The 13252-nt window shown below is 36.0% G+C and overlaps 3 pseudogenes across 3 annotated transcripts; all 3 read right to left on the minus strand.

Moving 5' to 3' along the window:
* Positions 1–1294: 1294 nt before the first annotated feature.
* LOC104719937 (leucine-rich repeat receptor-like serine/threonine-protein kinase At2g14510) lies at positions 1295–5475 on the minus strand (annotated as a pseudogene). Its single transcript, XR_015568376.1, has 12 exons — positions 5273–5475; positions 4639–5182; positions 3943–4423; positions 3581–3725; positions 3435–3506; positions 3269–3340; positions 3108–3185; positions 2846–3012; positions 2445–2739; positions 2258–2323; positions 1934–2123; positions 1295–1838 (listed from the first exon to the last, which is right to left on the minus strand). The product of XR_015568376.1 is annotated as a leucine-rich repeat receptor-like serine/threonine-protein kinase At2g14510 (transcript).
* Positions 5476–10811: 5336 nt separating this feature from the next.
* On the minus strand, positions 10812–13194 carry LOC104716375 (elongation factor 1-alpha 1 pseudogene; annotated as a pseudogene). Of its 2 annotated transcripts, XR_015567750.1 has the most exons (3): positions 13065–13194; positions 12061–12530; positions 10812–11962 (listed from the first exon to the last, which is right to left on the minus strand). The product of XR_015567750.1 is annotated as an elongation factor 1-alpha 1 pseudogene, transcript variant X2 (transcript). The 2 variants fall into 2 exon arrangements; XR_015567749.1 differs by lacking the exons at positions 12061–12530; positions 13065–13194 and having other exon boundaries at positions 10812–11925.
* LOC147935713 (elongation factor 1-alpha pseudogene) lies at positions 12028–12509 on the minus strand (annotated as a pseudogene).
* Positions 13195–13252: the final 58 nt, after the last annotated feature.

Below are 13252 nucleotides of genomic sequence, written 5' to 3' on the forward strand. Positions count from 1 at the left end.
AATATTATCTTATAAAAAATTTTAAATTAGTATTAAGGGAAAAAATTAAATTTCAGATACACAATTTTGAAAAATATAAAAATCAGTTGTGTTATAAAATCAAATCAAATAAAAAAATCATGAATTTAACTCGACGTCCAGGCGAGGCGAATCAAACTGATGACCTCACATATCCTAAATCATTTCTTTGACCATCAGAAAAACGAAACAATTTTATCAACATGAATTTAACTCGTTTTCAAAATTAATTGATCGCTACCACCTATGTTTTCGTGTTTTGAATTCAATGTTTTCTTATTGTTTTTTGTCATTTTCATTGTCAAATTTTGTGGTAATTGTCATCGTTACATTTACCGTCGGGTTCTTCGTTATACACTTTTTTTTCTTCTTCCTTGTCAACTTCTTCACATTCTTCCACCGAAAAACCTTTTTTTAAACTACCACACAACTTGTTAACACATCAAACCCCAAGAACAAAATCATTTCTTTTCTCACAAAAATAAAAAATAAGATAAAAATTTAATGAAAGAATATCAACTCATCTATAAAATCATACACAAAAATATATTTTACAGCTCATAAAAAATAAAAAGCACAAACGTAGATAAATAAAATAATTTATGTTTTACATCATTATTTAGAATATTTTAAACTTTTAAGAGGTTTCGAAATATAAAATTTGAACCTCTTAAAAAGTTTCAATATTTATAATGTTTAAACTTTTAAAAATTTTAAATATTATAATATATATTTTTGAAACTTTTTAAAGTTTTAGTTTGATCAAATAAAAAACTGGATCAAACCGAATATAAAACTTTTAAACTTAGACGCCTGATAAATCAAGCTTTCCTGCTCATTCATTGTTGGTAGCATATTAATCTTATTTATATTGGTTTTGAACCATTGTCTAAAAAATTTCTAGCCGATGTGGGATATTGTCCACAGTTTTTTTATTTCCATAAATTTTAAAATTTTTCTTTTTCTAAAAAATTCTAGAAATTTAAAAAATGTTAATAAATGACATGTCAAATCTTGATAGGTTGTTTAAAATAATTCTTAATATAGAAAATTATGAAAATTTTAAAAATGTTAATTAGTGAGGTGGCTAATCACTATTGGTGGTTTTAAAGTTTAGGTGGACGCCTTATTGCTTCTATTTTTTATTAGTATAAATTATAGGAAAACGCACATGAAAACTTAAACTCCTTTTCCCCCTTATTAAAAAGCAAGAAATAATATAAAGTGAAAAGGAAGACTAGTTAAAAGTTAAAACAGGTCTTACGTACATATGATATTAGGAAATGATTTCACTGTTGCGATAAAGCTTTTAACATATTCACATTACAGACTTTGAATACAAACTGTAGAGTAGACTGTATATCTTAGTTTCAAACAAAAGAATATATACTGTATATAGATGGAAATATTATTAACGAGCTGAAGGACTATCACTGATGAAACTTATGTTATGTACCATGGACTTTGATGAATTTGCATCTTGGCTCCTTCTTTTACCTAAGTTCTCGTATATTTCCAAACACTCATTTAGTTCATGAGCAACCCTAGTCATGTTTGGTCTCTCTCTAGAAGAAGGGTTAATGCATGACATTGCTAATTCAAGAGCTTTCCATGATGAAGCTGTGTCATATTCTCCGTGGAGTTTCGGATCCATAATACTTTCAATATCACCATTCGCGAGCATAGACGTCGCCCATTCTGATAAGTAAGAATTTTCACGTGAGTGTTCAATCGCAGGTTGGCCACTGATTATCTCCAATAACACAATCCCAAAGCTATAAACATCACTCTTCTCTGTTAACCAGTTCTTTTGGTAGTATCTACAAAAAAAAAAATATATTACATTTTTTCAATATCTAACACGAACGAAAACAAACATTATTGAAACTACAATGTGATATGAAGTAGAACTTACTCAGGATCAAGATAACCAAGAGTTCCGGCAACATTTGTTGATACGTGAGCTTGACTTCCCACTAGAAAAGATCTGGAAAGTCCAAAGTCTGCGAGTTTTGCTTCAAACTGTTGACCTAACAGTATATTGGTACTTTTCACATCTCTATGAACCATTGGCGGCTTACATCCAATATGCAAATATTCAATCCCTAGTACAATACATAGATAAACCTTTATATGTTAACTAATTGTCATTTAAATGATATTTTAGAAGGAATAGGGATATATCAAACTGAGAAACAGTAACACATAATGATAAGAACTAGCAAAAAATTCTACATACCTAGCGCAGACTCAATAGCTATCTTAAGTCTACTCGACCAGTTCAAAAAAGAGCCACGACGTTTTCCTGCCAAAATTCAAAAATATATATGGTTAGAAATCATTAGAGGAAATTTTAAAGCCCTTTGGCTTGTAACTCAAAAAGTGTTTTATTTTATTTTTATATCATATTCTAACTATGGTTTTACCTGAGAGATGTTCCCTTAAACTCTTAAAAGTTGCTCGACCTAACAATCAACAATATAAAAAGGTATAATTGCATGATTGTCCGAAAACTAAGGGTAAGATAGTTTTGTAATACCTCTGTTTTGAATTCCTTGTAGCCTTGAGTTGATGAATGTGAAATAACTTTAACGGCTACTTGTTCATTGTTTAGAAAACCACGACAAACAACACCGAAGCCTCCTTTACCCAAAACAACTTGAAAGTTATTCGTCATTTCTCTGACCTCTGAATATGTAAATCTTCTATTTTTCATTTCAAGTGATGGGCGCATAACTGCAGATAAAAAGTTTTTCAACACGTTCATTCGTTCAACATACTTTTGATGATTTTATATGATATCATATTTTCTTTATATATACAATATATTCCCTAGTGAGTACCTTTCCCAGTTGATGTTTTCTCCTTCTTAAAATGAAGATGGGAACTAACACCATTATGATAATGACCACAAGAGAAGAAACGGATGCGACGACAACCACCACCGGAAATTTTGAATGGCATGAGACACATAGGTCTTTATTTCCTTCAAGACTAAAGCAAATAATTAATGTTATTGGTTTATTCCAAAAAAAAAAAAAGGAAGATGAAAAGTGATCAAAGAAGATCACCATGGAAACAAATCTTACTGTAGTTGTAGTCCTCCCTTTTTTCTATTAAGAAGGGCTTGGGGAAGAGGACCTCTAAGATTGTTTCCATTTAAGTTTCTGAAGATGTAAAAAAATTATTAAGACAATAAGATTTGATTTAATAATAAACATTTGTTGTGCTTCTCCGAAAAAAAATTTACATTTTCAACAAGGAGTCCATCTTGGCTAGAAACTCAGGCACTTCTCCAGTTAAGTTGTTATTTGACAAGTCCCTAGAATTCTGTTAAGACAAAAATGCAAACATAATTTTTATACATTCTGCAAATTAAGACAGCTTTCACTTTATCCAAATATGGAGATACTTACAATTCTTGAAGTTGGGTTAGATTTTGTATGCCATGCGGTATAACTCCAGTTAATCCACTTCCAGACAAGTCTCTGTCATATATATAGTGATGAGAAATCAGATGTATTCAGAGTTCTTTTAATAAAAGTACTTTGAGTGTTCTTACAATGCTATGATTCTTGGTGGTGTGGAAATATCAATAATACTGCAGCCTACACCGATCCAGGAGAATTGTTTAGGAACACATGGATCGCCTTGCCAACTGACTTTATTCAATCCGTACGTAGATGCGATAGTCTTGATAGCTATGACTGAAACAAAAGAATAAGTTAACGAAAACATGAGTAAGACCTATAAAAATAAAACGATGAGATCAATCTCACATTGGTGAGGAAAAGTACCAAAACTAAGCTCTATAAAGCTTTGGGGTATTACTCACAATAAAATAAAATAAAATAATATAACCAAATAAACCAATGTGGGATTCTATCATATGTCTTATATTCATTAAAGTACACAGCCACATACCGTCACTTTGATTTGTTTCTGATTGTGGAAACTCAATATGGTCGTGAAAATCTCCAAGGCATTCATCAAGGGTGGAAGAGTCGACCTCGGCGTTTCTGAAAACTGCACTCGACATACCCCTCCCTCACATTTTAGTGGTACAGTGTTGGTTAGCATCTCTACTTCAAACTTCTTGGGACGATAAGGTGGGAAAATAACTTTACCATTCCCCACAATTTCGATTTCTCTTGTTTCGTTGGCTCGCACTTGTTGGATATCGGCGACATATATGTAAGCATAAGTTTCATCATCAGAGCTTTCCAAATTCCAGGTAAAGGTCAATGGCTCACTAGCATTAGTGGGTGTTGCTGCTGTCGCAATTACATCTTGTGGCAAGTCATACCCACCAGACGAATCAGTTACGTTGAGGGTTGTGTCTATATGCGTCCATTCTGGCTGGAAGTACGGATTCCAAACACGATCATGAACATCTTTGGGATGACTGCCAAATTAAAATTCAAGTATTTACGTTAGATCAATAAAATTAAATATATGGATTGACCAACCCTTGTACTATTTGGGTTGACAATAGTCTCGTACGTGGTTTGTATGACTACTATTTTCTTCCCGTGTCATAGATTCAAATTTGGAAGTGTGTGTATGACAGTTGTAGACGGCAAGAAAAAACAAAAAATAGTGGAGTTAACATATACTTACAGTATTGTTTTGTTAGAAGTGGTGAAGTAGTAGCGCACTAAATTCTTCAAGGAACCTGTTTGTGCAGTATAAGTATTGTACGGCAAAGGTCTTAGTTCAATTGCTGATATAAGTGGTGTACTTGTTCCTGTCTTGACAACGCATATGTCCAACATGTTAGATCTTGTGACGTGAATTATCTCCTCAACGACAGCACCAAAACCTGTTCTTCTCAGATCTAGGGACTTCCAAATGTTAGGACCAAGATAGAGGTCGAATCTTGGGAAAATATTTAGACCATCATAATTTCCATATACAAAAACTGTCCTGATGAGGTAATTTGTATCTTGAGTGACATTCAAACTGTAGCAGTTTCGCGTTCCGTCAGGGAAGTATCTCAAAACCCCATACGGCTTTGCGATAAAGTCTGTCTCAGAGACTCTTTTGATGGTACCAGTCTTTCCTCCGTGGACAAAACCAGCATCAGAGATGTAAGTGATATTGGTGACTGGTTCGACATAAGGAGACTCATTGGAAGGTAATCCACAATCTATACTGATGAATCCTGGTAAAACCAAAGAGATACATCAGAAAGATATTGATTTTTTTTTTTGGAAAATCAAGCTCTATATATCAAAGAGAGAAGTAAAAGTACCTTGTTGATCCTGAGACTGAACTTGGTGTATGATGGAGAAAGTGGCAAAAGCGAGAAACAGAAACTTCATGCAAGTCTCCATTCGCGATCAATTCTCAACCAAATCAAAATTTTAACAAACTATTAAAGCCTTGATGAAGCATCATGAAGTCATTTATCTATGTATGTATATCTGTTTCATACTCCTTTGATGAGCTGGTAAAGTCAACTTAATGCATACGTCTATTAGCAAAAAATAAAACTAGCTAGCTATATAAACAGTGCTAGCAGTCATTAAAACAAGGAAAAAAAATATGGATTGCAATATCAAATACGGATGGGGACATGATTTTGCTGTCGCGTTCCGATTTGAGTTAATACAATGTGAACCAAATCATTCTTCATAACAATAAAAGCCGGGTCAATCGCAATACTAATGATTTTTTTAATGCATGTGATAGTTCATTTTTCTTTTCGACAACTGATAGTCAACAGTGAACAGATGTCAGAGGAAGCCAGTTTCGGTGAACAACCATTGGCCTAGAGACTTCCTCTGAATTAACTTAGTCATTGACTATTAGTTAAAGATCATCGGTTCCGGACTTTCCGGTTTCTAGAGGTGTCAAGCGGACCATATATCCGCGGGCCAAGCCCAACTAGTACTATGACGAGGCGGGCTTGGACGATGATTTTAGAGCCCATTCAATGGCGGGCCTAGCAGATTTGTCTGTTATGGATAGCGGGTTTGCAGGGTGACCCGCTAAAGTATGAACCCTCTATTTCTATTAGAGACTCTTGTCTTGTGTTTTTGTATTGAAACAGAAACTAAAAATCGAAACTTGAAAAAACCCTATTAGGTTTGTTTATCAAGGAAACTAAAGAGATTTTTCAGTTTGCTCCTCTTGTAATCTTGTTATCACTTACGACATTGAAGGTTTTGCGGTTAGGAGACTGAAGCCATAATCACATCTCTAATGGTAAGTTTGCTTTGATTGTGTTTTGATTTTTAAGTTTTGTATTCTAACTTGTCATTTGCAGGTTTCTGTATATGATTTGCAGGTTGACATATATATGTTTGTGTAATTGTGTGTTTGTTTGATTACTTACTTACTTTATACTGTTGTTTATTGTTAATTGTTATTTGCAGGATTCGCAGAATTCTTATGAACTGAGATCAATAGATCTCGAATCTCAGAGAATCATCGACATTGCAAATGCTGAAAATGAGATGAGAGATTGTGATGAATCAGGAGTATCTAAAAAGCAAAGAAGAAAAGTGTTTTGTGAAACAGAGTCAGCTAAACAGCAGAAAAGGAAAGTGAGAGTTGAAGAAGAAACACCTAAAATGTAGAGGGAGAAAGTGTCATCAAAAGCATCAACGTCGAAGAAAAGGAATTTTTTTGAGGATGAAGATGATGATGATGACGAAGGATTTATTGATGGTGATGAAGATGAAAAGGGAATGCCATCCAAACCAAAGAAGAGAAGGCAATACTCAGAGGTGTGGAAAGATTTTAAGTTGATTAATAAGGTTAATAGCTTGGAGAGGAGTGAAGAAAGAGCACAATGCATACACTGCAAGTCGGATTACGCTTTCAATGCACACAAAAATGGTACAAACACATATAAACGCCATTTGAAAAGTTGTAAGATCAAGCTTAAAGATGGTGATATTAGTCAGATGATGGTAAATGCACAAGCAAGATTGCAAGCTAGGAGGATAAATCAGCATGTTTTCAGGGAAATGGTAGCTAAGTCTATTATCCAGCATGATCTCCCATTTTGTTATGTTGAGTATGAGAGAGTTAGGGAAGTTTGGAAGTACTTGAATGCGGATGTAAAATTTTTCAGTCGAAACACAGCTGCAGCAGATGTTTATAGGTTCTATGAGGGTGAGATGGATAACTTAAAGAGAGAATTGCCTAATGTTCCTGGAATGATTAGCTTCACTACTGACTTGTGGACTGCAATAATTCATGAGGGCTATATGTGCTTAACAGCACATTACATCGACAAAAACTGGAATCTGAAAAATAAAATCCTAGTTTTTTGTGCTTTGCCTCCTCCACATACAGGCACACACTTAGCAATGGAGATTCTTGAGAAATGGAAGGATTGGCGGATTGAAAAGAAAATTTGTTCCATCACAGTAGACAATGCTAGTAACAATGGTACAATGCAGGACATGGTCAAATCTCAGCTTATGATCAAAGATGATTTGTTGTGTGGAGGAGAGTTTTTCCAAGTTAGATGCGCAGCACACATTCTTAATATCATTGTTCAACGGGGGTTGGTCACAATTGGTGGTTCATTAGATAAGATTAGGGAAAGTATCAAGTTTGTTCAAGGATCTACACATCGTGAGGTGTTATTTGCGAAGTGTGTTCAGAATGTTGGTTTAAATCTGAAGGCTGGTTTGCTGTTGGATGTTAAAACAAGGTGGAACTCTACGTACAAAATGCTGGACAAGGCTCTCAAATATCGAGCTGCATTTGGTAATCTGAAAGTTGTAGATCCCAAAAACTACAAGTGTCACCATCATAAGAGGAATGTCATCGATTGAAGCAGCTGAGTGATTTCTTAGAGCCTTTTGATGTGATCACTAATCTTATCTCAGGTTCTACATATCCAACTTCTAACTTATACTTTATGCAAGTTTGGATAATTCAAAGTTGGCTGACAATGAATGAGAAGAACCAATGAAAGATAAATGATTGTGCCAATGAAGGAGAGATTTGATAAGTACTGGGAAGAAGTTAGTGATACTTTTGCAAAGGCAAATGTGTTTGATCCGAGGTTGAAGTTGAGTCTTGCAGAATTCTGTTTTGGAAAACTTGATATGAGCTCTTGTGAGAGAAAGATGAACCATTTGCGTTCTCAACTACGCAAGCTTTTTAAAGTATATGAGAATCAATCAAAGAGTACACAACCTTCAACAAAGACAAGTGAAAATGTTCAATATAATGATGGACAACCAAGAGGAAACTTTAGTAATTACAATATAAGTTTCTTATGTTGTGTTTTGACTTATTATGTTATGTTTTGTTTCACAGGTTTTTTCTCTTATGATAATAAGTTTTTGATAATGTCATAGGATTTCTTGGCCTTTCGTAAAGCAATTGTGGTTGTCAGTGGGAAATCAGCTTTGGATTTGTATCTTGAGGAACCTGCATTGGAAATGAATGGTCTTGAGAGTTTGGACATTCTTAGATATTGGAAAGATAACTCTTCACGGTTTGGAGATTTGGCTTCTATGGCCCGTGATCTTCTTAGCATTCCCATCTCGACTGTAGCTTCTGAGTCTTCTTTCAGTATTTGCACTAGAGTTCTTAACAAATATAGAAGCCGCCTTCTACCGAAGAATGTTCAAGCATTAATTTGTTGTCGCAATTGGTTAAAGGGTTTTGAATCTTATGAAGGAGGTAAGCACATTATTTTTTATTAGTTCTAAAAGCACCAATTGTGTATTAACAATGTTGCTTTGTGATATATGTAGAAGAAGATGAAGTATATGATGGAGAAGATGAGACAAAAGCTGCTAACGAAGAAGACGATTGAGTTTGAGTTCAACTTCAAGTTGTTGGATTTTGTTTTAGTTTGATTTTACGGTTTGATTTTAGTTGTTTCAGTTCTGCTTCAAGTTTGAACATGTACCAATGTTTCAGTTTTCAGATTTGTGTTGTTTTGGATTGAATTTAAAGTTGCAAGTTTCAGATTTTATTTGCAGAATCCAATGTTTAGTTATATTGTTCTATTTGCAGGTTTTAAGCTGGTAATTGTGTGACTTGTGAGATTTTATTGCAGGTTTTGGATTGAAATTTTCAGCGATTCAGATTTTATTTGCAGGTTTGATATTTTTTAAAGTTGCAGGTTTTGGAAATTGCAGGTTTTCGTTTGAACATGTACCAATGTTTAGTTATATTGTTCTATTTGCAGGTTTTAAGCTGGTAAGTGGTAATTGTGTGACACAAGAGATTATATTGCAGGTTTTGGATTGAAAGTTGCAGGTTTTGGATTTTATTACATGAATTGCAGGTTTTATTACATTGAAAGTTGCAGGTTTTGGATTGAATTGCAGGTTTTTGTTTGTTTCTGCAGTTTTCAGACTCTCAGTTCATGTTTTGCTCTTCACTTATGTTTAACTCAACAAACTCAATCTCTTTAGTCCACAATTATGTTTTCTCGACTCACATAAGTGACAGGTGAGCAAAACTTTGAGTTATAGTTTCAGTTCTAAGTATGAAACAAACACACTAAGTCACCAACGTTAGTGATAAAGTAAAACCTGTTAAAGATAGAAGTTTTTCTTATTTGTTGGCAAACTGATCAGCATTCAACACCAAATAAAACCATAGAACATCATTGCATCAAACAAAAAACAGAAGAACACAGATGCCCGCGGGCCAATCCTTTTACCCATTTATTTATGTGGAGCGGATCTGGACAAGAATATGACACCCGCAGTCCTAAACGGACTGATCCGCTGCGGTCCAGAAAAAAAAAAAGTCCGTGGCTGTGCGGACTACTAGTCCACACAATTTGGTAAACGCGCTCTACGCGCAACTAATGCGTGTGGGTTTTTATATCTATGATGCGTGTGGGTTTTCTAACATTAATATTGCGTGGGCTCTATAACTTAAGTTAGACCCAAAAATATTTATTTGTATAGAGCCCATTCCATAGCCCATAATCTCAGAAAAGATTATTGTGTTTGTGTTATTTCAATTTAAAGCGAACGCATACTACATTTCCATTTATTATTTTTCTTTGGTATCATATTCTGAATATTGTATTGATCCATTTTGTGGTTTATATAATATACTTTTCTGCATCTATTTGGCTAATTAAATTATTTTTCTCTTTCAGTTTAGTGAAACTATAATTAAAAACGAATTCAAATATATAAACTTCTACCGTAGATGTTTATCTATCTATACTGTCATAGCGAAATAGAAAAGGAAAAAAAGTAAACTTATCCTATATTTACACTTGAACTTTTGCATTTGAAGTGAAGTCGTTGAACTTTAAACTCAGTAAAAAGAAACAAACTCGATCGTTGACATGAATGGTTCCCTCTTGACTGATTTGTAGATGGAAACTAGCCATACATTGTGGGCACTACATGAGAAAAAAATCAAGTTTCTTTAGGTGATGACTGTAGGCCAGATTCCAGGTTTTGCATACCTTGACTAATTAACTGAGTTTAATCATGAATTGACTGGACTTGATCAGATTGGGATTGTGATCATGGCTTGATCACTGAGATCATATTAGGATTGTTTTGATCATGGCTTGTCAGCTTGAGGATCACTCAGATCAACCATGAAGCGTTGACTAAAAACAATTACAAATTTAGTTTTTCTTTTAAAATAAAATAAGATATAAATCCTCTTAAAACAAAACATTCAATCCGTGTACTTCAATTACGATTGGATCACAGCTCAAATGAGCATTCAAATCTCATCCTTGTAGCACTATATACTTTCTCTCCATTCTAACAATTATGATTTATGTAGTAATGTTTCTTGTCATGTGCTAAGAAAATGTCCAAACCAACAGATAAACGCAACACAGAGAATATTAGACTAAGATTAGAGAGCAGAGTATCACAATATAACATAATCTCCAAAAAAGTTCAAAATCAAAACACAATTTCAAGGCAAAAAAACAAAAAGCTCGGGTGCTAAATTAGCTCCGCCACCTCCGATCAAGAACCCAGTTCCGGGAACAACGAACTGATGGAGAAGTGACGAAGCTGTAACACAAACAAGCGGCCAAGTAAACAAACTAACAACATTTTTTAATTCATCTGCGGATAGAGTTTTGATTATGGTAGTTCACTTCGCACCCTTCTTGACTGCAGCCTTGGTAACCTTGGCTCCAGTTGGGTCCTTCTTGTCAACACTCTTGATGACACCGACTGCAACAGTCTGCCTCATGTCCCTCACAGCAAAACGTCCCAAAGGTGGGTACTCGGAGAAAGTCTCAACCACCATAGGCTTGGTAGGAGTCATCTTCACCATACCGGCATCACCATTCTTCAAAAACTTGGGATCCTTCTCAATCTCCTTACCAGAACGCCTGTCAATCTTGGTCAAAATCTCAGAGAACTTGACTGCAATGTGAGAGGTGTGGCAATCGAGGACTGGGGCGTAACCGTTTCCAATCTGACCAGGGTGGTTCATGATGATAACCTGGGAGGTGAAGTTGGCTGCTCCCTTGGCAGGGTCATCCTTGGAGTTGGAGGCGACATACCCTCTCTTAAGATCCTTCACAGCAAAATTCTTAACATTAAACCCAACATTGTCACCGGGAAGCGCCTCAAGAAGAGACTCGTGGTGCATCTCAACAGACTTGACCTCAGTGGTCAACCCTGTGGGGGCAAAGGTCACAACCATACCGGGCTTGATCAAACCAGTCTCAACACGTCCCACTGGCACCGTTCCAATACCACCAATCTTGTAGACATCCTGAAGTGGGAGACGAAGGGGCTTGTCTGATGGCCTCTTGGGCTCGTTGATCTGGTCAAGAGCCTCAAGGAGAGTTGGTCCCTTGTACCAGTCAAGGTTGGTAGACCTCTCAATCATGTTGTCACCCTCGAATCCAGAGATGGGCACAAACGGGATTTTGTCAGGGTTGTACCCAACCTTCTTCAGGTATGATGATTTCATCGTACCTAGCCTTGGAGTACTTGGGGGTAGTGGCATCCATCTACAAACAACATGAAGAAACCAAGTTAGTGAGACAGAACACAACCAGAGAAACAAGCAATTATCTCACACTAGAGATATAAAAGAAGATATGATTACCTTGTTACAACAGCAGATCATCTGCTTGACACCAAGGGTGAAAGCAAGGAGAGCGTGCTCACGGGTCTGACCATCCTTGGAGATACCAGCCTCAAAACCTCCAGTGGTGGAGTCAATGATAAGGACAGCACAGTCAGCCTGGGAGGTACCAGTAATCATGTTCTTGATGAAATCACGGTGACCAGGAGCATCAATGACAGTGCAGTAGTACTTGGTGGTCTCGAACTTCCACAGGGCGATGTCAATGGTGATACCACGCTCTCTCTCGGCCTTAAGTTTGTCCAAGACCCATGCGTACTTGAAGGAACGCTTGTTCATCTCAGCAGCCTCCTTCTCGAACCTCTCAATGACACGCTTGTCAATACCACCCAACTTGTAGATCAAGTGACCAGACCAGAATCGACGTGGCCAATGACCACAATGTTGATGTGGAACTTCTCTTTACCCATGGCTGCTCGTCAAAAAAGAATCTGCAGAAAGATCAATCATATTATTAAGTCAATCAAAACAGTAGACATATACAATCAATATGAAATTCAACAATCACAGTAAGAAGCTGCTATCGGAGTCGAACCGATCTCTACCACAAAAATAAGATGTGGTGCTCTGACCGCTGAGCTAAGCGAGCTAAATTCATACAAAATAATCGAGGAGCTCTACAGAAACAAGTCCGAGATCTCCCACAACTTGATATCAAGAAGGAACAATACATCATTCGTTAAGCTGCTTCTGAAAATCCCAATCACAAGACAAATCGATAATCACATACATCCTAATAACAACAGAACTAGTTCACTCAGATCCAAATAATAATCTCAGAACCAGATCAATCCGATGATCGAGAGAAATCGATAAACTATATATCAAAGACGAGAGATACTCAAAAACGATCTAAAGAAGAATCAAACTGAGACAGGAGGGTAACAACATGCAAACGAAAAGGATCGAAACAGTCTCAGCAAAAGAGAAAGAAACAGATCGTAGATGCGATCGAAGACGCTTACCTCAAGGATAGGAGTGTGCAGCGGCTAGGGTGAATAAGAAAGAATGATCCAAGGAATGAGCGAGCTATGATGACACGGTATACGACTCTTTATTTTTATACTGTTGAATCCATCGAAACCTTTGAATTCGAGTATGGTCCACTTAAACCATACGACATCCTTTGTATATGTTCAAAACATTAATCACT

Source organism: Camelina sativa, chromosome 10 (genome assembly GCF_030686135.1).
Source record: "Camelina sativa cultivar CO46 ecotype springtype chromosome 10, ASM3068613v1".
NCBI classification, from domain to species: domain Eukaryota; kingdom Viridiplantae; phylum Streptophyta; class Magnoliopsida; order Brassicales; family Brassicaceae; genus Camelina; species Camelina sativa.